This window comes from Canis aureus, chromosome 34 (assembly GCF_053574225.1).
Source record: "Canis aureus isolate CA01 chromosome 34, VMU_Caureus_v.1.0, whole genome shotgun sequence".
In the NCBI taxonomy this organism is placed as follows: Eukaryota; Metazoa; Chordata; class Mammalia; order Carnivora; family Canidae; genus Canis; species Canis aureus.
In genome coordinates this window covers 19,609,379-19,634,768 of record NC_135644.1, presented here as the reverse complement: position 1 = coordinate 19,634,768, position 25,390 = coordinate 19,609,379, and the positions used below count along the sequence as shown (strand labels likewise).

At 38.8% G+C, this 25,390-nt stretch overlaps 1 protein-coding gene and 1 long non-coding RNA gene across 8 annotated transcripts in view; one reads left to right on the top strand and one right to left on the bottom strand.

Annotated features, from left to right (window-relative positions):
• Positions 1 to 8,746, bottom strand: part of LOC144304823 (sodium channel protein type 1 subunit alpha) — a 140,688-nt gene extending 131,942 nt beyond the window's left edge. For 4 of the 7 annotated variants that reach the window (XM_077883418.1, XM_077883416.1, XM_077883420.1 and 1 more), the window contains exon 1: positions 8,308 to 8,745. The gene's annotated coding sequence lies outside the window, so the exon portion shown is untranslated. Of the gene's footprint in view, positions 1 to 4,290; positions 4,392 to 8,307 lie in introns of all 7 variants that reach the window. The other 3 variants (XM_077883419.1, XM_077883417.1, XM_077883422.1) reach the window with 3 other exon arrangements.
• The window catches only part of LOC144304831 (uncharacterized), a 72,927-nt gene continuing 55,875 nt past the window's right edge, over positions 8,339 to 25,390 (top strand). The window contains exon 1 of the long non-coding RNA XR_013371814.1: positions 8,339 to 8,827. This is a non-coding gene — a long non-coding RNA (uncharacterized LOC144304831). The remainder of the gene's footprint in view (positions 8,828 to 25,390) is intronic.

Below are 25,390 nucleotides of genomic sequence, written 5' to 3'. Positions count from 1 at the left end.
ACAAACCACACAAACACGTGATACTCTTAAGTTTTGAAGCCCTGCTTCTCAAAATGTGCCAGTGGGCTTGCTGCATGGGCATCTCTTGGGAGCTTGTGGAAATGCAGAATCTGGGGCTTACTCCTCTTTGCTAAAGCAGAATTTGCATTTTAACAAGACTCCCAGGTGATTTCTGTACACTTTAAAGTTTGAGAATCACTGTTGTAGAGGGTACTGTTGGCAATGGCCATCACAGAAGCTCAGCTCCTAAGCCTGCCCTCTTCCCTCTGCACCCATGCCCTGTGAATCAGCCAGTGCCCTTCTCACTGTCCCCTAAGCATGCCCACTCACCTTTGGAAGGCAAACTTGTAAGGACTACTGGAGACAGGTGCCCCTTCCCCTCTTCTACCAAGAAAACTCCCTAACCTACTCTTCAAGTGACATTTTGCATGTCACTTGACCTATGTGGCCCTTTAAATCAAAATTAACTTTCCTGCTTCTCTTTCCCCAGGGCCATTCTGGAGAGGCAATCACTGTTAACAATTTCTTTTGAATCTTTTCTGAAATTTCTTGTGTCTATCCAAGCATCTGAAATATATATTTTAGGGATCCCTGGGTGGCGCAGCGGTTTGGCGCCTGCCTTTGGCCCAGGGCGCGATCCTGGAGACCCCAGATCGAATCCCACGTCAGGCTCCCGGTGCATGGAGCCTGCTTCTCCCTCTGCCTATGTCTCTGCCTCTCTCTCTCTCTCTATGTGACTATCATAAATAAATAAAATTAAAAAAAAAATTTTGAAATATATATTTTAGATCTTTTTTTCAGAAATGACATCATACTATTGATGTACAGCGTGTTTGAATTATATCATTTATCTCAGAATTTTCCCCTTGTGATTATGTGAAGAGTATCTTAGTATGTATATAGATGGATACACCAAAAAGTCTTCAAATGATAATCACTTAGGTTATTTCCAGTTTTTTGGTTTCATTTGTTTTGCTGTTATATCAAACAACACTGGTGTCAACAGTGTTTCCTAACACTTTCCCCAGTTGTACAAGTTTTCCTGTGGAATATCTTCTCAGGAAATGTCTCTGCTGAGTGAAAGGGCATGAGCCATTTTAATTTGGTAGATATTGCTAGGCTTCCCTCCAAAGACATGGCACCTTTTTACATTCCAGCAACATCATGAGATACCTGTTACCCACATCTTTGCCATTATCAGGAAATATCAAGCTTTTCTTTTTGTTAACTGGGAAGTGATATCTAGGCCAAGTCTTGACTTCACCTGGGGGTCTCCCATAGGAGTTTGTTAGGAGAAGCACAGAGACATGTGGACAAGAAAGAGAAGGTGCATCCTAAGAAGAGGAGACATCATGTACAAACAGATGTAAGGTTGGCTCTATGGAAATGGCTAGAGTTTGGAGGGGTGGGCAGATTCCAGTTCACACAGGTCCCAGCACACCTGCTGCGGAAGGAAAGACAGAACCACGTTCAAAGGAGACCAGGAGAGAATGATGTTGAGAAGTTAAAATGGAATATTCTCCTTTTGTTTCCACCAGTTTAAGGAAGCCATTTATTTGCTATAAGGCTACTGACGATATTGGTAGTGTCTTCATAATTGTCTTATTTGCTCCTAAAACCACTTCGGACAAGATGGATGTGTGTGGGAGGGTTGGTTAATTGTCAAGAGGACACATTTAGTGAATCTGGAGACCAAAACATTTCTTCCTGATGTCCTGATTAGGCTGACTGATACATAGTTTTCTCTAACGTTTCCACTAGAAACTGCACATTTGAAACCAAAGCACTCTTACTATTACTGCCATGTTCCCTTCTCCCAATATTAGATTATCACTATAATATCTTCATGTGGAAGATTGATACCTGTTCTATTTTTCTTTGTACCCCCAAATGAGAGAATCTCAACAGAACACTGATAACTCTTAGGTATCCTATTTCACCGTTTCACTTATTGGATGTAAAAAATAAATGTAATGTCATTTTATCAGAGAACTGTCATTTCATTAAAAAAAAAAAAACAAAAAGGATTAATTTCTCGCAAACCAGTTTATTTAACAAACAAATTCCAGAATTCGAGGCCCATGTGACTAATGATGTATTTTAGGATAAGTGATTAAAATGGCAACATTCAGAGTCATTTATTTTTCTTTAATTATCATTGGTTACATGAAATGGGTCTGTTAAATCTAATCATCTTGGATTTTGTTGATACATGGCTGACCATATTCCACAGTTAATCTCATTTACACAGAATATTGGAATTAAAAGACATTCTGAGGAATTATTTAATTTTGGCTTTCAGTTGTCAAAGAATTTATCTTAACTTGGTAGGAATTTGCTTGTCTTTATCTTTAGGTCCAAATTGTTTTTCAAGATAAATTAAATCAGCATAATTCTAAATTTCTTTTTGAATCAACTTTTACATTTCTTTTCCTCTAAATAGTTGCTCCTTCTACTCTGCAGAAAAAATTTCTACATTTCCTAGGCTTTTCAAATCTCTCAAAGGATTATTTACCTTGATAATGTAATCTTTTAAGTACAGGGGCTGACATTAAAAAAAAAAAAGAATAAAAATGCTGGGCACAAGGCTGGCTAGTTATCTGAGGATGCTGCTTTTGTAAAAGTATCTTTAGGGGCAGTGTTAGAGTAAGTAATAGTCCATTCATGGCTAGCCTTGTCCTGCCACTTTACCAGGTCTTGACTCATCAGTGCTTTGAATGTCAGTCCTTGAATCCAGCAACTTTGAGTCCCAGAGCCCTTACTAAAATCAATGTCTGGTTGCTCAGAAGAGTTTGGGAGGACTCCTTGAGACTGCCTGACATATTTGGGAGCATATGATGCCAAATATTATTATAAACTCTTATTTTCTGAACAGGTTTACTATGTGAAAGATAGTACTTGATATACATTATCTCTTCTAAATTCTTGACAGTAGATAGGGTGATTCTCACTTGGGAGCTGAAGAAACATATTTTCAGAGAGGTTCAATAAATTTTCATCACAAAGTTAACCAGTGGTACAGAAACTGGGTGGATTGACAACACCTTGCAACCCTATCTGTCCTGAGGTAGGATGTAGGTTGAGCACTTCTACTCTCAACAGAAGACTGTAATATTGGGCTGAGTCATAGCTTCAGAAAAAAAATGGAATTTACATATACTACCAAGTCATTTGGAATCTATTGTATTTAGTATGTGTCTAAATTATCTTCTATTATTAAATACATTTTTTCCTGAATATTCTAAAATGGAATATGTACAGTGACAGGTAGAGACTACACTTATGGTGGTGAGCATTTAGTAATGTACAGAGCTGTCAAATCAATATGTTGTACACCTGAATCTAATATAATGTGGTATGTCAGCTTTACTTCCTAATAACAAAATGGAAGAAAAGATCTTTCAAGGTCTTCCTGGGTATTTAAGATAAAATGAAGTTGGAAGTGGCTGTGTGATTCTGGTGTTGGGAAACTAGCATTTTAAAGGAAAAATTTATGCTTGATGTTTGAAATAATTTTTCACTTTGTAAGTCTGAGAAAATCTCCATATCAAACCCAAAAGATTTTTTTTCCTTAAGGTAAATAAAGAAAGTGTCATGAATGATTGAATTGCAAAGAACTCCAAATATATTGCAGCCTTAAATGAACCTACCTCTTCCTTTTGGAATCTGATTTTTTTCCTCTGGATCTCATTTGCAAGTTGCTATTTAATTGACTGAGGTGAATAATGTTGTTATGTAAAGCACAAAACATAAAGGAATTGGGTAGTAGTGATAATTATTCAACATCTATTCTACAAGTATTTACTGAGGCTCAGTATATGGTCAGGGCTGTGCCATGTACTGGGCACCATAGTGAGAAGAGATAGTCTGCTTGCATGACTCTACTTTGTCTAGTGGAGACAAGAGCAGATGGCTAGGTCAGTGGAGGAACACTACTAAAGCTCAAGTTTAGGTTAAATTAAATTCAGTGGCAACTCTTAAGAGGGGGAATAATTCCAACCTCTTGGAGATTTCAAGACCATTAAGTGACATAATGCATGTTACTATAACTAGTATAGTAAATGGTGTGTTGAAATCATTCCCAAAGTACTTAATAGTACATATAAAGTACAATTAATTAAATGTATAATACAAATAAATGTATGATAAGTCAGGGAAAATATATTAATTTTAGCAACTAAAGCAAAGAACTGGTAACACATATCAGCCCTTAGAATCTCTGAATGACTTTAGAGCAAGAAGACTCTTGAAATAAGTCTTTATCAAAAAACACTTAGAATTCATACTCACCAATGTGTTCAAACTACATTACACTATTGAGTCTCGCCTTATGGAATAGTGGGAAGAGAAGTAAATTTGGCATCTGAAGATCTTCAGTTTTATTTTCTTATCTGTAAAATGATAATAGTAATGGGACCTATTGTATAGGGTTGCTGTGGGTCTCAGAAAGGATGTCTATAAAATTACTTGAAAATACAGAAATCATTCAAATATAAGCTATTAGTTTCGATTACTCAAGATACAGCTGTCTGGTACATTTTTTATATCCACGTTTTAGATTAAGTTGCTTAATTCACAAATATCTTAGGATACAGTTTGAGTTTGTATTATATTGTCCTAAAGAGAATTTCTAACACTTGGGAAAAAAGCGTGTGTGTGTTTGTTTGTGCATGTGGCATGTGGTGTATCTATTTCTACCATGCAAGTCAATTCCAGCAAATGTTTGAACTGAATCGCTGAACTGGTTGAGGTAACAATTCATGGGTAGATATTATTTAAAAGTCTGAGACGCTGGTATGCAAATATGTAATCTTAAGGGCCAAGAGCTATTATTCAGTATGACTTCTAAAGACATGTAAAATGAAATTAGATACCTATTCCAGCCCCATAACTCTATGATTTTATGATTACATAACATGGCCTCAACTGCCTTCCATGAAGGGAAGATGGTTCTAACCTAGAGACTCTTAATCATCTAAGCTCTTTGATGGGTCTGGGTATTTACATCTGGATATAAGAGCTGTAGAAAGCCGGTCTGCTGTGTACACTAGAAAGAGAGTTTGAAGCTCTCAGAACATCCTGTGGGAAGGGGTGAGGAGCAGAGATGGGAGAGAGAGGAGGAATGAAGAAAAGAGCCCAAATCCTTAGTGGAATCTATCAACCCCAAAGATGATTGGTATAGAAAAGTCTTTGGTGGAAACTCATGACAGGATTTAGGTCACTTTTTAAGAGTGATGAAGTAGGGCAGCCCAGGTGGCTCAGTGGTTTAGCACCGCCTTCAGCCCAGGACCTGATCCTGGAGTCCTGGGATCGAGTCCCACATCGGGCTCCTTGCTTGGAGCCTGCTTCTCCCTCTGCCTGTGTCTCTGCCTTCCTTCCTCTCTGTGTCTCTCATGAATAAATAAATAAAATCTTAAGAAAAGAAAGAGTGATGAAGTAGCACACATGGAACCTGGACTCCAAAACACAGAGGGTGATACAAGATCTTAAGACACCAAGAAGTTGAAGAAGGGTTTTGGACTTTCACAGACTGTGGAATTAGTAGGGATTCATGCATATTACACCTAGGTCTTCAAGGGGGCAAAGAGGCTTCAGCTTATAAGTCTCTTACATAAAAGAGACATATACCTATTTTATTAAGTTTGAACCTACCTGCTTCCCAAAGGGGAAATAATACATTCATTGTACTATTTAGTATACTAGAACTTTACATAGGGGAGTTACCCTAGGCCAGCACTTCTCAGGTTCACAAATGTGGGGAGGGGATGCGGTGGGTATGAGGAGCTGGGAGGGGCAATCTTGCCCTCAGAAATATTTCTATTTGTCACAATTGAGGGTGGCTAGTGGCACCTTGTGGGTAGAGAGCAGGGGTGTTTGCTCGCCATATGGTGTACAGAATAGACCCCAATAAAGATTATCTGACCCCAAATGTCAACTGTGCCAAGCCGAGAAACCCTGCCATAGGCCCACCTATTGTTTTATAAATGAGAAACTGAACATCAGAGAGGGTCAGGGACAGGGGCCAAGTCACACAGGGAGCAGGAAGTCCTTGCTTCCTGAAGAGATGGAGGCAGTAGGTCCTTTACTGTCTCCCCACCACACTTTGGGACTTCCAAACGCTAAAAATGGAACTTCTGGAAAATAATGCTTCTTATGGACAAATTTAGGTTGAAGATGAACTAAGCACCAGCATAAATCCTTAAAACACGGTAGTGCTTACATTGGAAAATCTGGGTCACCAGAAAACTCGAGAATTTAATTATGTAACTTATATTTGACTGTATGTAGTAAAAACTATTTTCATGATGTTTAAGTAGAGGTCTACCCAGCATAGTGGTTCTCAAACTTTAGCATGCTTCATGGCCACCTGGAGGGCTTGTTAAAAGACAAGCTGCCCATCCCTGAGAATCTGCATTCCTAACAAGCTTTCAGGAGGAACTGCTGCTGCTGCTGCTGCTCAGGAGGCCATGCTTTGAGAACCACCGACCTAGTGTTTGGTAGCTACTTAATGAATGTTGGCTTAGTATTGTAGGTATTTAAAAATGTAATCTCACCAAAAAAGTGAAATCTCACTTTGGCATAGATTAATTAATAATGCTACTTCAGATTTAGAGGAAAATCATCTATAGATGGCTGAACCAAAACTAACTGTAGACCTCATTTAACTCATATCTTTTACTTTAGAGATGAAGAAATTAATATAGCCATTTAAGCTTCATTAACAGGAAAAGGAATCCCTATTAAAAATAGTTTTTTAAACAAAAATTGTTTATAGGCATTTGAGAACTGGCAGTAAAGATATATGAACTAAGGATTGTAAGTACGACTAAATATGCCTGCATTATTTTTAACATTCTGTGTATGAGGAATATTCTGAATGCCAGACAGTAAACCCTGGTCTGATGGGGCTCTTATGCCAAGCGAGGTCTATGGGGAACATGCCTATTGACATCAGTAATATAAAATCAGGCCCTGAAGGACCATAACTGTCTCTTCAAATTATTTGGGGAAACATGTACATGTTTAATCAATTAAATACAGCATAAAATGATAAGCAATATATTTTCATCATAATCAATGCGCTGTTGTTAATCACGATTAACAGAATGAAAAAGTACCCAGAAAGACATCCATCCCAGCAACATTCATTTTCATTCCTTCAATTTAATAAAAATAACGCAAGAAATTTCAGATTCTTGAAAACTACCTGTTTGCCTAGTGAGCCAGCCTGCTCTGCAATTAATTGCCCCACGCCAGTCCTCATTTATGGACACCGAATAGTCAGCTCCCCATTTACCTCTTTAACGTCATGAGACACTTGACACAGCCTTGATTTCCCTAACTCATGACACGCTGTCCAAAGTGCTGAACTTCTCTCTTGCCAAGGGCACGCAGGAAGCCAAACCCTCTCAAACGTGCTGCTCCTGCCTTGAACTTTTTAAATACCCACCTATCTTTTAAATTAGGTGCCATCTGTCGTGTCAGGATCTCTGGCTAAGACTTATTACAATTCCTTGCCAATGCCACACCACTGCTGCAGTCTTACCCTGCTACTTCTCCAGGCTTTTCTGCAGCGTTCAATAAGAGCCTGCTATTTTAACTAATTCCCGTACCAGGACACGGTGTGAGAGTCTAAAACAGAACCGACGCTATACGGTTTCTAATTTTACTCATAGAGGGAATAACCGTTCGTGTCAAATCTGGGATCATGCCTCCCAGTCCCCTAAACGCAGCACAGTTTGAGCTCGAGCAGTTAACCCAACATCATTCAGTGCTAGTATCAAATGGCGCTTTTACTGCAGTGTTCACCTTGGAACGAAGTAGGATTTATTCTTTGTGGAAGTCACAGACCTGCCAGGCTATGCAGGCTTCGCTCTCATGTTGTCACAAACAATCACAACGGAGGACACATACAGGAGAACACAGAGCTTATTTACGAGGAAAGCAAATTTGCAATCAGACAAGGGCAACAGAAAAGCCAAGAACTGCAGTAAATCTCTTAGAGCTAATAGTGCTCTCCTACAACACCTCCCGGCAAATGGATTGTATTCAGAGTTTAAAACAGCCAAAGCAACACTCATTCCTCGATGGCTAGAGAGGATGCTTGATAAGCAGATCCTAATTTATGACTCGTTTGCTCCTTAAGTGTCTTAAAACTAGGATTGCCACCAGACTTCCTCTGCTTATTCAGGCATGCTGACAAAACTGGACTCCCTCAGTAATCTCTCTCTGCACCTCTCAGCATGGCTGACAGGCATCTGCCAAGACTATAGCATATAAACCACTGAATCATGCAAAAATATTTACCCCCAAAAGATGTAGTAAAAGCTCAGCTTCCTCCAGCTTCCATAGTCTCTGAAGTGTTAATCTGAAGGAACAGTTCCATGAGTTTTCACAGGCCAGCAGTGTGTCTCCTACACTTGACCTAGACAGCCTTACATAACGAAGCGTCGGGGCTGGGGAGCTCGCTGAATGTCATCACCAGCAAGAGTAAGAAGTATTGGCAGCAGCAGGCAGGCGGGCAGGCTGGGAGTTTGCATGGGAAGCATGAAATCTTGTCTTCTCTTTTGAAATGTTTTGGAAGGAGAGTTAAGAATAGCTCGGAAACTGGTCGTGTTTTTTTTGTGGGAAGAATGACCAGAAGCATAAAAGCTAAATTTTCCAGCAAGTGCAAGACACTGCTTTCGGTGTTTGCCATAAACCTAAGAGAGCGAACCGCTGTCTGTAAAGTACTGTGCCATGACACCTAAGATGAAGGGGATGGTAAAGCAAAGTAATGACTCAAAGGCTGCCACCGAGAGCTTTTGTCTACCTTTAACTCATTGTGGTGAGTATAGGGGAACATGCGTGTATGTAATAGGAGTAATAGTTGGAGGTGTGAGTTGGTTTGCAGGATGACCAGAAGAGTGGTAAAGAGTGTTTATGTTCCTTAAACATCTTTTTGCAGGCGAGAGGATGGCATTTTAAATCTTGATTTATCAAATTCAGAAGGGGGTGGGTTAAACTGGTTGTGCTTAATGCATTTCAATTCAGGTATTTTCATGAAAGTAATAAGAAAATCGGGTTACCTCTCTGTGCTGGTTTGCAGATAACTGTCAAGTGTGTTCATTAATTACTGCCATTGTTGATACTAAAAAGATCAGACTTTCAGATTTTGTATACAATGAATCTTTTTTTAGACTCTCAAAGCAATGTCTCAGAATGGGGCAGGAAGATCACTGCTTTTAAATAAGCTTTGTTACACTCACTCCTAGATATCTGGAGGATACTTTTTAAACAGCAAATGGAAAATAATGTATTCTCTATTTAATTTCCATTCAATTATCTCGAGTGTATGCAATGCAAATTGCGTTCTTAAAAGCTAGAAATAATAAAACCAGTCCTATATTCTGATCCTGAGTACAATGATATGACATTATTAATATAAGATGGGATTATATTGTTTAATTATATATAAAACTGTGGTTTGATACGGGATGTGGGCTAAGATGTATAATTCCCGAGGCAACAGAAATAGAGAAGCCATGCATCATTTAAAAATAATATTAATGTGCTGCTCTTAGCTGGGAAACTTATCTACTAATGCATCACACTGAGAATAGAGCAGAGAAATAAGAGAATTTTAGGTCTAGGGGGCAACATGGTGATCTAATTCCACCCCACCATTTAACCCCTTTGGAAACTGAGGTAGAAAGAAGTTAAACGAGGTGGTTAAGGTGACCCCGAAGAAGAGTTGAATGAAAAGTGGGTTTCCTGATACTCACCGGTGTTTGCCTACCATCCTGCAGTAAATAATTGTCCTCTAATACTTGTGTAAGGGCCTGATGTACAATGATTTTTTTAATCATAGAAATGACAGAAAACAAAGTGGAGTAGCACTAAATATTTGCTTTTAGGAGCAGTCTGATTTTAGGAAATCCATTTCTGTAGTGGATAGGATGAACACTTTGACTCAATTAGTTCTCACAGCCGTAATGAACATACTGGCACATTTAATTCAATTTTTCAAATTATGAAATAATGTTCTGAACATTTGGCGATGGACACTACATTGGTAGTTTAGATCTTTTTATCTTTTTAATGTTGATTGTGGAGCTAGGCTTGTCCTTCTTTTGGAGAGCTAATGCACATAAAATAAATAACCCATAGAAGGCCAGGAACTGGAAAACGGAATGTTTAAAAAAGACTTGGCCTTATTACTTTCAAGTAAACTGAGCTCTTGTAGTCAGGCACTTCTTTTTGATCCTTCTATCCCTGCCCCAGCACAGTGCTTACTGGAAACCTCAATAAATGTTTACTGAATAAATAAATGGAGGGGTGAAATGCATTCAAGATGATCCATGTATGATAGTTGCATATGCTATTCCCTAGCAAAGTTCCTTGGTGGCATTTTAAAGAACGTAGAAAAATGATTTATGAATATATCAGTTTAATAATTGCCAAAGTAAATGAATGCTTCTGAAATACCTGTTTGGAGGCTATTCTCATTTTTAAGAAAACAGCATTCTTCTTGCATCTAGTTGGATCAACTTGGTATAGGTTTGGCAGCTTCTAAGAGATAATCCGACTTTCACTAGTTTAACCAAATAGAAGTTTTTTTTTTTCCTCTAGTGACATGAAGGTAGGACTTCACGCAGTACTGGCAAGACCCACAGTCTTCAGAGGTCTAAGCTAATCTTTCCTTCCTTTTAGCCATCCTTAGCATCTGGCTTTCATTCTCTGATTTGTTGCCTTGTAGTCTCAAAATGGCTGCCTCTCCTCCAGCATCCTGGGTACATTCCAGACAGGAGGGTAAGAACTGCAAAGGGCAAAAGGCAAGTCCCAGTTGAATCGGCTCTTTCTCCAAGAGCTTTCCTGATCACCTACACAGTGTGGCTTATGTCTTATGGATCATAATTGTGAGAAATGCCACCCTTCATAGTGAGGAGTCTAGAACAATTGTGTTTTTAGCCAAACCCATTGTCTTCCCTAGGAGATCTGGGCTTCTGTGTTTAAGGCAAATGGGGTTGTTTCCCCACTATCCATTCTCCCTTAGCATATACTTTTGGTAGTTCTGGTAAAATCCTAAAGGATTCAGCATGATCATTTAGTCTAAGTTGATTTATCTCCCAAAAGAAGGAAAAAGCTTCTCATCTTATATCCAGATCTTCTATGGAAAAAATTAACCTACTTTTGCAACGGAACATTACTTGGGTAGCAATGGGTTTATAATTACACTGTAGTCAAATATGCAAAGAGAAACCTGCAGATAATTTTTTTCAGAATGAAAAAAGAAAATAATGCCATTTCACCCTATATTCACCCTCAAAATAAGGTTGTCTGAAGTAGTTTCTTTCTGAGGAGATTCTGACTATAGAAGAATAAATGGACACTGAATTGGAGCTAAGATCTTTGAATTTTCTGTAGTTACTAAGAAAAATGGTGCCTCACTACTTTAGAAAAGAGGCTTTTGCTTTATTTATTTATTTATTTATTTATTTATTTATTTATATTTATTTTGGTTCTGCCTGTTGTCTTACTGGAGTTAGCTAGGCTGAAAAGCATGTGGCTCCTCCTGTGGGCCATGGAAGGGCTACATGAGATATTCCAGTTAGGTCACAAGAATGTCTCTCTAAACCATGTTCTTTATACTGGGACAAGGAATAATACCGACATCTTTAAAAGGACATGGAACAGGATGGCCCCTCAGACCAAAAGTTTCATGCAAAACTTGTAGAAAATTCCTGGCCAGACTGGATTAGGGACTCTCTGATTTCAGGAGGAAAAATTCTGGCATTCTTAGTTTCTATTAAACTCAACTTTTATAGGGAAGATAGTTGACTTTGAACCCAAGTCACAATCATTTTGAAATAATCTATTCAGAAAAAAATGGAATATTGTACTAACCTCTACTCTACTGAAAAGCCACACAGAACATGGTATTCATTTCACTCTCTTAACAGGAGTAAATAGAGGAAATTCTTGGCAGGAAAGCAGACTATATCCAGCCTGACTGAGGACAAATTAAAGTCTGTTTAGTGCCTGGAGGTATGAGTTTTACAAGTCACAAACTCAAGGGAGAACAAAACTGGAAATTTCTTCCTTTTCCTATAAATTAATTTAATTTCAATTTTAATGTCCCATCTTTGCCTCATGGCAGAAAATTTAATTATTTCTAGGTCAGCTCAATCGCTTTAGTACTTTTTCAGTTATCTTGGGTTTGGCTCAGTAAAATGTGATATTTTTGTCCTTCTTTATATTAATTAGAATAACACTAGCTTCAGCAATAAATATACCCAAAAGTCTTGGTGGCTTAGCACAATTAAATTATATTTTTTACTCAGGAAAGGTTCTATGTGGTTGCTCCTGATTGGCAGGTGGCCTTCCATGTGATGATGTATGGATCTTGGATCGTTCTGTCTCATGGCTCCTCCTGCCTCCAGGTACTCAGAATCAGCCAACAGAGAGGAAAAGACTCCAGGAAGAGTTCTATGTACCTCTTCAGCCCAGAAATGACTGGCTTGTATTTAAATGGTGAAGGATAGTCATGTGGCTTCATCTACATGCAATGGAAGGCTGAGAAATGTTGTCCCTAGCTGGGCAGCTACTTCTCGAAAGGAAGCATAGGTTATTGTGGTAACCAAGATGTCTCTGCCTTTCATCTTTGCAGTTAATCACTTAAAAAAATATCATCTTTTTCCAGTTATAGTTTTTTGAGATTAGAGAACTCAGGATTCCATGGGGGAGGGGGGCGAGAAGGGGAGAGTTCTCCTTGCGTTAATGATTGATTATATTTTGCACCTGAAAATGGGATCACATCCTTTTTCTTCTACCCACAGATATTAGAGAAAATTTAGTATAGATTTTCAAAGTTATACACTGTAGTTTCTGGAATTCAGGTCTGTGGTTTTACATTTTAAGTAAAATACCCAAATTATAGCAGTCACATGCAATGAGAAACATGGCTGGTTCATATGAGCCTTGAAAGGTTGGTTTCTGAATTCATTCTGATCAGAGCACCCAGATAACGCTTGGATATCACATGGGTATTTCGGGCAGGATGTAAGAAGGCACAGGGAGAAAGGGGTTGAGCCTATATAGAAAAAGCAAAATTTTCAGAAATTCTCAGCAGACTTCCTCCTGGGTCTCATTGTCCAGAACTGTTATGTATTCCCTCACAGGAATAAGAGAGGAGCCTAGGAAAAGTAGCTTTCTAGTTGGACTAACAGATGTTTCAAACAAAATTGGGGTTCCCTTAATAAGGAAGAAGGGGGCAGCCTGGGTGGCTCAGCGGTTTAGTGCCGCCTTCAGCCCAGGGCGTGATCCTGGAGACCCGGGATCAAGTCCCACATCAGGCGCCCTGTATGGAGCCTGCCTCTCTCTCTACCTGTGTCTCTGCCTCTCTCTCTCTCTCTCTCTCTCTGTGTGTGTGTGTCTCTCATGAATAAATAAATAAAATCTTAAAAAAATAAGGAAGAAGGGAGAAAAATAACAATGTCTGATTCAACATTAATAGGCCAATCAATCTGCCTGAGGTAATTATAAGCTTGTTTCCACTTCCCAGAGGGCTTGGTCTCAGTGGTGTGTGTGTGTGTGTGTGTATGAGGGCGGGGGGGGGGGGAGAAAGAGTGAGAGACACACACACACACACACACACACACACACACACTAGGTTTATTGGTGCTGTGGTGCTGAGCATGAACCCCTAGGCAATCCAGAGACTGCTTTCATTTAAAATGGTCTGTAACTTAGTGGCTAATGAACCAGGATGTCTATAGATTTATACATCTGCTTTTCCATATTTTTCAGTCTTGGATTCTCTTCTGAACTTGCTAGGTCATATTCTAAGCAGGTGTTCTATTTAAACTGGGAAGAAGCACCCTTTAAAAAAAGCTCTCTGCTCTCCAGCTGTCTCTCTTCATTAAACACACACACACATTCCAGAGTTTCTAAGTTTTTGAGTAAAAAGGAGAATCAACTAGGTCAAACTATATGTGTAGATGGGAGGATAGGGAAAGATGGGTGCCTGGGAAGAGGAAAAAACCAGATGTTTAATATTTGTCCTTTTTGGTGTTTTCTCTTTTCCAAATTGGTTTCCCAAGTGAGAACTAAGAATGTGCAAGCCTTGGTTCATTATTCAATGCATTATATTATCTCTAATATAACCCTAAGGGACTGGCATAACTGCACTGTCTTTTCTTTTCCAGGACCCCCATGTCCTATTTCTCATCAAACACCACATGGTTAGCCAGACTCAGAAATTCCCTTAAAGATCTATGAACAATTCTCAGGCGAAATCAAAAGAAACAATTGACTTCCCCATTCACTCATTTTGACCAATGTTCTAGTCTCATTGAGTTGCTTGCAGATATAAGAAAACTTTAGGCTATCTCATGCCTCTGAATTCACTTAGATTGTTCTCTCTGATGGAGTCACTCATCTCTGCTCACTTCTACAACCCCTGGCTTTGCATCCCATCCGCAGTCCTTTCTTATCATCGTTGAAACATAGTAGGTTTAAGGACGAGTTCTTTAAAATAGCAGGTCCTTATCCCTTCACCTCCACCCAAGTGGAAATTATTACTGCTTTTTGGGATGTTACCATGACCTAGAAAGCCCAAGTGTGCTTATACTACACTTGGTTAAATATATTTGCTTTCACACCATCATCCTCAAATCACTGGTTAACTATTTAAAATCCAAGAACATATTTTTTTTTTCCCACCTTTGAATTTCTAGTACCTAAAATGGAGACTTCTTGGGACATAGTATGCATTCAATAACATTCCTTGCAATAAAAAGTTGAGATTACTAATAACAATGAAGATGAACCCATAAACTTCAAGAAAGCCAAGCATACACAAACATGGAATTATTAAATAGAAAACACTAGGAATAATAATATATCCTATAAAAAGATGTTTCATTTTTTGAGAGATCACCAAAGTTTCATTGAACATGTCATGTAGTAGTTTTCTTTACTTTCGGTTTTTCCACAAAAAGTCTATTTCTTAAAATAAGCCACATCTATCCTTCAAAAATCTAATTGTAGGCAATGGCTTGACATTTTTTTTTAATGATAATCTTGTTATTTTAGCAGTTCTACTTTGTTCTCTACATATTATATTAAGTCCATATGTAGGAGATAAAAAGTACTTCCTTTAATCAGAATTCCAAATTAAGCTATTGTATTTGGAACCCAGCTTTAGAAATCTTGTCTTCAAATAGCAAGTCTTGGCCTCCCTCAGACATTGTGATATGAAAATCTGAGTATGTGGAGCTCTAAACTAGTAGAGCTCCCTTTGCTGAAGGCCAGCGTTTCCCTGGAGGTAGAGAAGTAAGATGTGGATTCTGAACTGGGTGCCCAAACCCATTTGTTCCTTTGGCCTCATCTCTTTCTCACCCCTCCACTTTCCAATTGGAGAAAAACTTGAAATTAGATGACTTGCCGGAGGCCACATACCTAGTTGTCTCTCAGGGTAGGCCAACACACAGGGCTTCTTGACCAGGGTACAGGAGTGAAGAATCAAATATCAAAATGAACAGCCCGTTTTGCTTTTGTAGATATAGCTGGATTATAAAAAATTTAAAGTGCATCCCATTTAGCAAAACCTCTAAACATGCTCTTCACAGTGACATTATATATGCTGAGTCATCCTCTTCTTGCCCTTTTATTTTTTATTTTTAAAAAAATATTTATTTATTTGAGAGACACAGAGCATGAGTGGGGTGAAGGGCAGAGGAAGAGAAAGCAGCAGACTCCCCACTGATCAGGGAACCCAACAACATGTGGCTCAATCTGTGGACTCCAGGATCATGACCCCAGCCTAAAGCAGACGCTTAAGCAACTGGCCACCTGGTGCCCCTTCTTGTCCTTTTATAACTGAAAAAGTTGACAAAAATGTTGGACTAATAATGATAGATAAATATGAATTATAATTTACATCTCTATGAATGTGCTTAATACTTTACAAAGTACATTCCTATATTGGATTTCCCGGATCCTTACCAGATCCAGATCGGCATCGCGGTCTGCATGACAGCCCCTGACCTGACCCATGCCTCTACTAGATGAGCCCAGGATGCATCCTGAGGCCTGCGGCTCTGCATGCAGTGCTCTGTGTGACACTTCACACTGTAGGAATCTGCTGATCAAGGGGAGGGCCACATGGATGGGAGGTAAAAAATATCAGTGAGGAATGTCTAGTCCCAACCCCAAACCTGCCACAGAGAATCTCTGCTAGCATTTGGACCTCCATGTGGGCTTTTGGAAGAGAAGCTCAGGTTTCAGAGAGGGGCTCAGACATGTGAAATCCAGTGATGAATAAATCTTCAGAAATGCCAAGCTCTGTTATTATTCTGAGTAACAATTAGTCCCCAGATGATTTTTATTTTAGGGAAGGAAATCTCAGAAGTGATTAGTCAACTAGTTGCACAGCTGCAAATATCTTCAGATTTGAAAACATTGCCCTTTTTGCAGAGGACAGGCAACAAGGTTCCAAATGCAAGCAAATTTTGCACATACAAAAAAACCACTCTGTCAGCAAGCTTAATTAGGTAGAAAAAGTTTGCCTCTAATTCCATTATAAAGGAAGACTATAAATCAACCAATCATAGGGTTTGGAGGCTGGAAGAAACCCCAATTTTGCTATTGCCCCACATGGCTAGGTTGGCAAATGCAGAAAGTAGATGAAATTTGATTCTGATTAGCGCTATAATAGAAAAACCATTTCTATTTTGACACACAATATTTCTTTACTAATATATTTTTAAATGTAATATGTTAATAGTTTGATATTTAATCTTTGAACCCTAATTAATTAACCTTTAACAAATATTTAATATCTATTAATGAATATTAAAAGCACATAGGCTTTTTACTTCTTAATATATGTTTACAAAACAGAACAGAGGAAATATTACCTACAAGAAATACCATATCTTATTCATATTCTCTCAGTAATCCTGGTTCCTGAACATCCAGGGCAAATTTTGTAGGGGAAAAGTGGAATAACAATGCCTCTCTCATAGGATTATTGTAAATTTCAGTGGGAAAATATTTGTTAGTCACTGAGTTGTGTTGAGTGGTCAACAAAGTTCACGTCTTTCTTTCTTGTTTCCCTCACATAAAGGTGGGAACTAAGGAGTTTAACCAACTAAGGCTTCAGATTAAACTAAATTGGAAATATTTTCTTTTGAGCTTCTTTTTAAAAAGTGCATGTTTATTCTCACCTCTCTGTAACAGGAAAGGTGGGAAGTCTGGAAGGGTCCCTTCTTCATGGCGAAAACTTGCTTTCAGTAGGTGCATTAGCCAATGATCCACTGATGATTGAATTTTTAGAGTATCCTTGCTTCTGAGTACTTAAGCTGTTTGCTGGATTCAGTCTAGCTATTCACAAGGAATATTTATTGATTCCCTACCCACACCTATCTTCTGGGACATACAACTAAATCCTCTTGGAATGTTTAGAGTCTGGGGAATATATCGTATTATACTGTCTGACCAGTGTTGAGTGCTGGGAATATGAAGCACTCTGGAATTCAAAGGAGAACAAGATCACCTCCTCCTTTGGGGGTGTAAGAGATCTACTTGGAGAAAGTGGGATTTGGAGAGAGAAGCAGTGGGGGCGGACTTCACAAAGAAGAGCATGGAGAAGGTGGAATGGTTAATAGTTCTCGAAAGAAAAAAGGAAAGAGAGGAATATTCCAGAAAAAGGAATAGGCCAGTTTATTTAGAGCCTGAGGGTTTGTGCATTATCATGATTAATCACAGGAACAGTTGCCAAGCTTTCATTATAAAAATATTCTCCAGGAGGATTCATCAAGTTCTATTGCCTATTAATTTCTGTTGATGCATTTTATTTAGCATCTTCAATGACAGAGGACACTTTTTTTTTAAAAAAAGAAACGGAGGCAATAAGATGAAGCTCATTAGATAAATGGTTTACGTGTGATATTTTAAAACTAAGCAATGTTATCGCCCCAAGCAAATTATGAGTCTTTAGTTTTAATATGTTTGCAGTGTCCTTGAAAGTTCTAAGTTTATGGCTTAACATTTTTATTTAGTACATATAAGTGAATAGTGTTTTATCATCTCTAATTTACTATTTATTAAGAAATTACGACACAAGGCAATGTAGTGCTGTGGTATATGATTTGATTTGGAACTTTACAAAATATTTAGAGGCACCTGGGTGGTTCTGTTGATTAAGCATCTGACTTTTGATTTTGGCCCAGGTCATGATCTCAGGGTCATGAGATTGAGTACTGAGTCAGGCTCTGTGCTAGATATGGAGCCTGCTTAAGATTCCTCCTCTCCTTCTACCCCTCTCCCCTCCTGGCCTTTCCTTTTTTTTTTTAAATATTTATTTATTTATTCATGAGAGACACACACACACAGAGGCAGAGACACAGGCAGAGGGAGAAGCAGGCTCCTCGCAGGGAGCCCTATGTGAGACTCGATCCTGGGATCAGGCCCTGGGCTGAAGGCAGATGCTCAACCGCTGAGCCACCCACACATCCCTCCTGGCCCTTCCTTTAAAAAAACTGGCTTATGGTCTTACTTTTACCATGAAAATGCTCTTGTATGACCTTGAATATATTTCCCATCTGTGAATCTGTGTACTTGAGTGTAAAATAGATGAGACTAAACTTAAATGCATTTTAATTCCTCAAGTTTTAAAATTGCATACTATAAATATATAGACACACACATATTTTTTTAAAACTACAATACTCTTTTTATGTTTTTTTAAAAACCACACCCATGAGAATGGGATCTGCACTGTTCAAATAATTATTTCTTAGGTAGCCAGAGAATTTTTCAAGGGCTACATAACAGTTTGTAGCCCAGCTAAACCTTACTGTCAAAACCAACATCCTAAAGAAATGTCATGAGAGAAGATGATTTTAAAAGCAGGTCCCCTTTCTGTTCTTGGTTAGGTGAGGCTTGCAAGGAATTCTGAAACAGGTGTAATTTAACATTCATTACAGCATCACTTGAAGCTTTGCAGTTCCAAAGTGTATGTACCCATACACTTGACCTAAATGACCTTTTATGAAAGATAAAAATTCACTCAAGCCTCACCACTGGAACTGGCGAGGGATGCTCCCCTTAGGAAGACTGTGCTATTTTCTATCTTGAGGACATATCCACAGGAGGTCAACAGCTGATGAGTGGTTACCCCACATGTGAGTATAGCTAAAAAGTCCCTCTGGTAATCATCTCCCTCCATTTTCCAGCAAGAAGACTGAGCTCCCACTCTCCGAGCCTATGTGTTAGGACACTTGCCTATACCTACTAGCACAGACCATTGATTGAACATTGCTGATGCATCTCTATCAACAGAAGCCAGGCCGGATTGCTCAGAGCCCCTGCAAGAAAGCCCATGATGGGCTTTTGCATAGTTATAGTTTCTCACAGCCCCAAGAAAACCTTTCAGACGTTTTCATAAGGCTGAGTCCTATATGGGCATGTAATTCTAGCTACACATAAATAAATAACATCAGTGCTAATAGTACATACACTTTGTATTGTGAGGTAATTTTGTCCTAAATGCTTATTGCTATACATTTCTAATTCCCTTCAGAATAAATAGCTTTTCTTTACAAAGTGGTTAATGAAAGATTAAGCTCTTTTTTTCCCCTGGTTTTCTATTTAATGAAAACAAATGCATACATCTTCTTTAAGGTTTGAGACCCTATCTCTATCCCCCAAAGCATATTTTAATTTTCTAGATTTGTTTTTTCATATTTAAAGGTAATAAATTATATAAACCAACATAAAACTATGATTATAAAAACTATAATTCATCCTAAACCTCTATTACTTGATCATTTGAAGTTAGCCATGGTGTAGTGCAAAAATCACAGTAAAACACAGTTAGGCAGATCAGGATTGAGACTCTGGGCCTGTTAGTTAATAGTATGGTAACTTCTGGAAGTTGCTTAAATTTTCTGAGCCTTTGTTCTTACCTATCAAATAGGGATGATAATCTGAAACCATAGGGTTATAAAATAAGATAATGAGATAATGTGTTTGGCACATAAGAGGTGTTCAAAAATAGTACTCGTTTTTTGCCCTCTCCTCCTTAATCATGTTGGAAGCACAGGGCAGGAATTTAATTAATGTTTCACTGAAAAAGAAATATCAGAACTCATGATTTTATTTCAAGCCTTCTGTTTTCCTGACTTATATACTGTCCTGAGTTATCCTGATCTTTTTGTTGGCCACAATTACCACCTCTATGCTTGCTGATGGCCTCTTTATTTTTATTTCTGGTCCAAATCACTTTCCTGTGCTCTGGACTCTTATACCTATATGCTTTTTAGGACATGCCTCTGTTAAACTCACTTTAAAGTCTACATTTCCCAAATTGATTTTGGCATCTTCCACTTACCATGAAAAAAATACAATAACAATCAAATAATTTGGCTTTTGGGCATCCCTGGGTGGCTCAACAATTTAGCGCCTGCCTTTGGTCCAGGGCATGATCCTGGAGTACCGGGATCAAGTCCCACATCGGGCTCCCTGCATGGAGCCTGCTTTTCTCTCTCTCTCTCTCCCTCATAAACAAACAAAGAAACAAACAAACAGTTTGGCTTTTCTTGCTTTGTTTCCTATTGTGAGTGCCCAAGCTTGAATTTTGGGTTACAGCTTGGACACTTCTCTAACTTCTTCACATCCAACTACTAAGTCCCATCCCTTCCACTTCCAGAATATATTTCAGATCCATCTATAACTCTCCAGTCTTAATCGCTATTACTCTGCTTCAGACCACCATCATCTATTGCCTGAATTTTTCCAACCAACTTTCAACTGGTCTCTCTGCTTCTAGGCATGCTTCTCTCTAACCTGTGGCTCATAAAGCAGACAGAAAGACCTTTCTAAATCTACTGCATATTGTGTCTCTTCCATGTGTAAAAACCAGGCTTATCACCATTCTAACAGCTTACATGATATACCATTAACATGCTTTCTTTACAGTAGGCTCACTCTCTAGACCTCCTTGAGGACTCAAGCATTCGTTGTAGTGTCATAGCCAATAGCTCCCAGTTACGTCCCTCCTTGGGACTTTCCCTCAGCTGAAAGTACTTGCACAAGGTTATACCTTTCCCAGGGCAGCTGCCATGCAGTGACAGCTCCTCTCAGAGGTATGAAATTCCATCCCCTTATCCCAATCAGAGAAAACTCTGAAGGTCCATCCCAATTTAAGAGCTCCCTGTGGGATTTGCTGAAGACTTTGTTGTAATTATATTATAGTCCTGAACATAGAGATAGAAGTTGAGTAGTAGACTACGTTCATTGCTTCACAGGTGTTGATATTGAAAGTTCTCCCAATAAACTTCTAGCATGAAAGTCTCAACCTTTGAGTCTATGTTCCAGAGAACTCAACCTTTGACAACAAAACTCTCCCCTGGACTATTTAGTGTTTCAGCTTCATACTGCATCACTTCTTCCCTTTGTATTCTATTCTTCATCCAGTCTCACCTAAATTTCAGTTCTTCAACTATACAGCACTCTACTTTTAACATTTGCCCTTTTCTCTAGGCTCTCTTCCCTCATTTTTTGGGTCTTTGCTTAAAGTGTCACTTCTTTCAGGAGGCTTTGCTGATTCAGATTCTGGTTGTAGGCTCTGTAAATAAAGGGAATTATGCACCATCGTATCCTCATTCATTTCACAGTGTTTGGCTTATGTTCATCTTTCCAAGAATGCTGAATGATCGAAAGAATACATGAATGAATGAATGTTAGTTAAGACTGGATTTACAGTGGTTAAAACTAAGACATTCATGGAAGAATCTATATGCTTATTTAAGAATGATCGTGCGTATTTTGGATAAGAACTTTAGTTTTTACTGAATATAACTGTGTGTGTTAATTCAGGTACTCATTAGATTATTTATCATTCAAATGGAGGAATTTTTAAATATCCCGTAATGCAAAGCCACCTGAGTGGCTCAATGGTCGAGCGTCTGCTTTTGGCTCAGATCATGATCCTAGAGTCCTGGGATTGAGTCCCACATCAGGTTCCCCACAGGGAGCCTGCTTCTCCCTCTGCCTATGTCTCTCTCTCTGTGTCTCTCATGAATAAATAAAATGTTTTTTTAATCCCACAGTGCAGAGCCCTCCATAGGAGTTGGTTAAAAAATGTCAATTCCACTTCCACTAAGAATTTATGTCCAGTTATATTATTTTAAAATATTTATTTATTTATTTATTTATTTATTTATTTATGAGAGAGAGAGAGAGAGAGAGAGCCGGAGGAGGGACAGGGGGAGAGAGAATCTTGCGTGGACTCGCCCTGAGTGCAGAGCCTGACATAGGGCTCGAACTCATGAACCTGAGATCATGACTTTATCCAAAACCAAGAGTCAGAGGCTTAACTGATTGAGCCATCCAAGTGCCCCATTAGTATTATTTTTCTAACAATACCTCTTCCAGAAACATCTGTCTTGAAATTTTGTTAGAACTTACAATGATACTTTTTTCCTCCCCACCATCTACTCTATTGTTCCCAACAATGAGCTATCTGGGAAATGAAAGACTAAAATCGATCAAATCCCATTAGGGTAGTTTTATTAGGTGACCCAAGAAATAAAAGAGCCCAACAATGGTATTTGAAGTAGTAAATTCCTAGCCTTATGCTATAAAATGGAAAAGGAGGAGGAAAGTTGATATAAATGCTAACCATCCTTCACACTGGCTCCCTCAAGATGGGTTTCCCTGGAAGTGTGGCAGGTTCTTGCATGTCTTTAGGATCAGACTTTGAGTAATCAGATGCTCCCCTGGGGAAGAGGGTAGGACTTCCTAAACATTTCCAGGTTAGAAAGTCACTCCTGTTAGCCTAGGGCAATTCTTCAGGAAAGGAGAAAGTTAGGATCTATTTGATATCAACACTGACAACAATTGGGGGTCCACACACTGTCCTGGTAAAGGGATTTTACCAATGTCTATGATGCTATTCCCCTACCTCTGTGCCTGTATCTTGAGATAACTACAGTCTATGCATGATGCTTGCTGTCTTCCTTATTTTGACCTCAAACTTTTCTTTTGGGACAGAGTACCAGAATTCCCTCCATTGTCAGAAATTATCACTAATTTTCTTAGAATTTATAAGTACACTATACACTGTTGACAATCTTCTTATTTCTAAATTGAAAACAGAAAATAATTCTAGTCTAGATTTTATAACTTTTGATTTACTATTATACTATTATTAAATCTCTCATTGAGATAGAAGAGAATATTGAAATCTAGTAGATTCTTACAAAGCATGTTAGAAATAAGTTATTTTCTAAAGTTCCAACATTATCCTTGTTTTTTGAAGACTTGGAGACATCGTTGGTGTCAGTGGGAAGTTTGCACATAACTATTTGTTTATTCTCAATCAAATATCAAAGAGATGAACTGGTGCTGAGACTATTAGAGTGCTTTATAGGGAACCTGAAGGAAGCTGTAATCTAGGTCCATCTCCCATGTAAGAGCTTTGGGTAAGGCCTACACTTGTTCATAAAAAGGTGTTACCTTCCAATCTACACATTTGATAGCAAAGGGGTAAGAATTGCTCGTATCCAACATCCCAGAATATTCATATTTTAGACTTGTCAGAAACTGTAACATCAAACTCTGCTTTGGGACTCTTATCAAAAGTTAGAGAAGTTGAGTTTATAGAGGATACTTTGATGGCATGCAGCTCAGTCTTCTCAGCAGTTTCTTTAGACCTCATTATTGCATAAGCAAAGAGCTTTATCCTGGGACCATACAATTTTGTTTTGTTTTGTTTTGTTTTTAAATCAAGGATAGAAACTAGAAGCACATAATGGTCAAATTCTAGAGCAATCCACTGCAGGTTTCATTTGATTATGATCCCATCATTTTCACTAGGGTGGAACCATAAGAGGCTGTGGTTGAAACCACTGCAGTGTCTGTTAATAGTCTGACCAAACAGTTGCAGTTTAAAACCAAAGATCATCTAAATATGTATCTTTTGGACAGAAGAGAAAAAAATTCAGTGAAAATTGGCTTCAAACTCAAGTTTAGAAAGGATTTTAAACAAGATTATGTAAGTCAAACTAAAAATGCATGCAAATCACTACCTAAGCACTGACTATGAAACTTAGCACATTCATTGCTAAATTAGAAAGTAGTTGGACAATTCTTTGCTCCCTGGAGAGTGTGAAAACCTCCAGGCCCATGGCCAATAGACTGAATGCCTGCTTAACTTCAGGCTGCCTAGAGACTCACTGTTGTTATTGAAAGCCTATCACATGGCACAGATCTAGCTCCGGCAGGTGAGATTTAGGGAAAAGGAAAGACCATGTTCATCCATCTCAAAGGGCTTCTCTACCTTTGCCAAAACAGAGTGCATCCTCGTCTCTGGGAGGAAAAGAAAATTGTTTTAAGAATTGCTTATTAAGGGAAAAGAGACTTTTTACAGATTTTTAAGAATATACATATGTGTATACATACATATATATACATACACACATATATATTTAGGTTTCTATTTAAAATCTAGTTAATGTATAGGATAATATTAGGTTCAAGGGTACAATATCATGATTCAACAAATCCAATATCACCTGTGTTCATCATGACAAATTCACCCCTTACTCTCCATCACCTCTTGCCCCCAGCCCCTGGACTCCCTCCCCTCCCCCTCTGGTAACCAACAGTTTGATTTCTAATCTTAAGAGTCTGTTTCTTGGCACCTCGCTCTTTCTCATTTTTCCTTTGCTCGTTTGTTTTCTTTCTTAAATTCCACATTTAAAACAATTTTGCGCTTAGAGATTAAACATTTACCTTAGCTTTTGCATAAAATATCCAAGTTGACTCAAAAAGGACACAAGAGATCTTTAGATTTTTATCTGGACAAAGTCAAAAATAAATCTGCTTCAGGGCTATCTTATAGGACTCTGGTATTCGCCTCATATCCTCTTGGCTACACAGGTCATGAAACCGCTGCTACTCTACACCTCCTTCGTACATGCTACCTCTGCTTGTTTGGGTGATGGCAGCTACAGCTGACAAAGGGTGATCACAAAACACTGGGGCTACTTAAGGGGAAATCTCTCTGTGTTCCCCACATCTGTTTGCATCTGAAGCATTATGCTACAGGGGTGGGCGGGTAGTAAATCTCCATGGGACAAACATTGAGCAGGGGCAGACAGGAGAGAGGTAGGAGCCAGCAAGTAGATGGTCTTTTCCTTTCTCTTAAGGACAGTCCCAAAGCATGGTTTTGTTACAGGGCCTGTCCAGAGACTTCCCACATGGCTAAGTGATCAGCTGTGTCTCTTGGTGAAGCAAGCCAGCTCCAGCACCCCCACACCCCACCCCGCTTCTTTCCCTCTGTTTGCTCTTCTGTGACAGCCTCAGGCGGTTTGCTAGTCAGCCTTGGCTAAGACTAGAA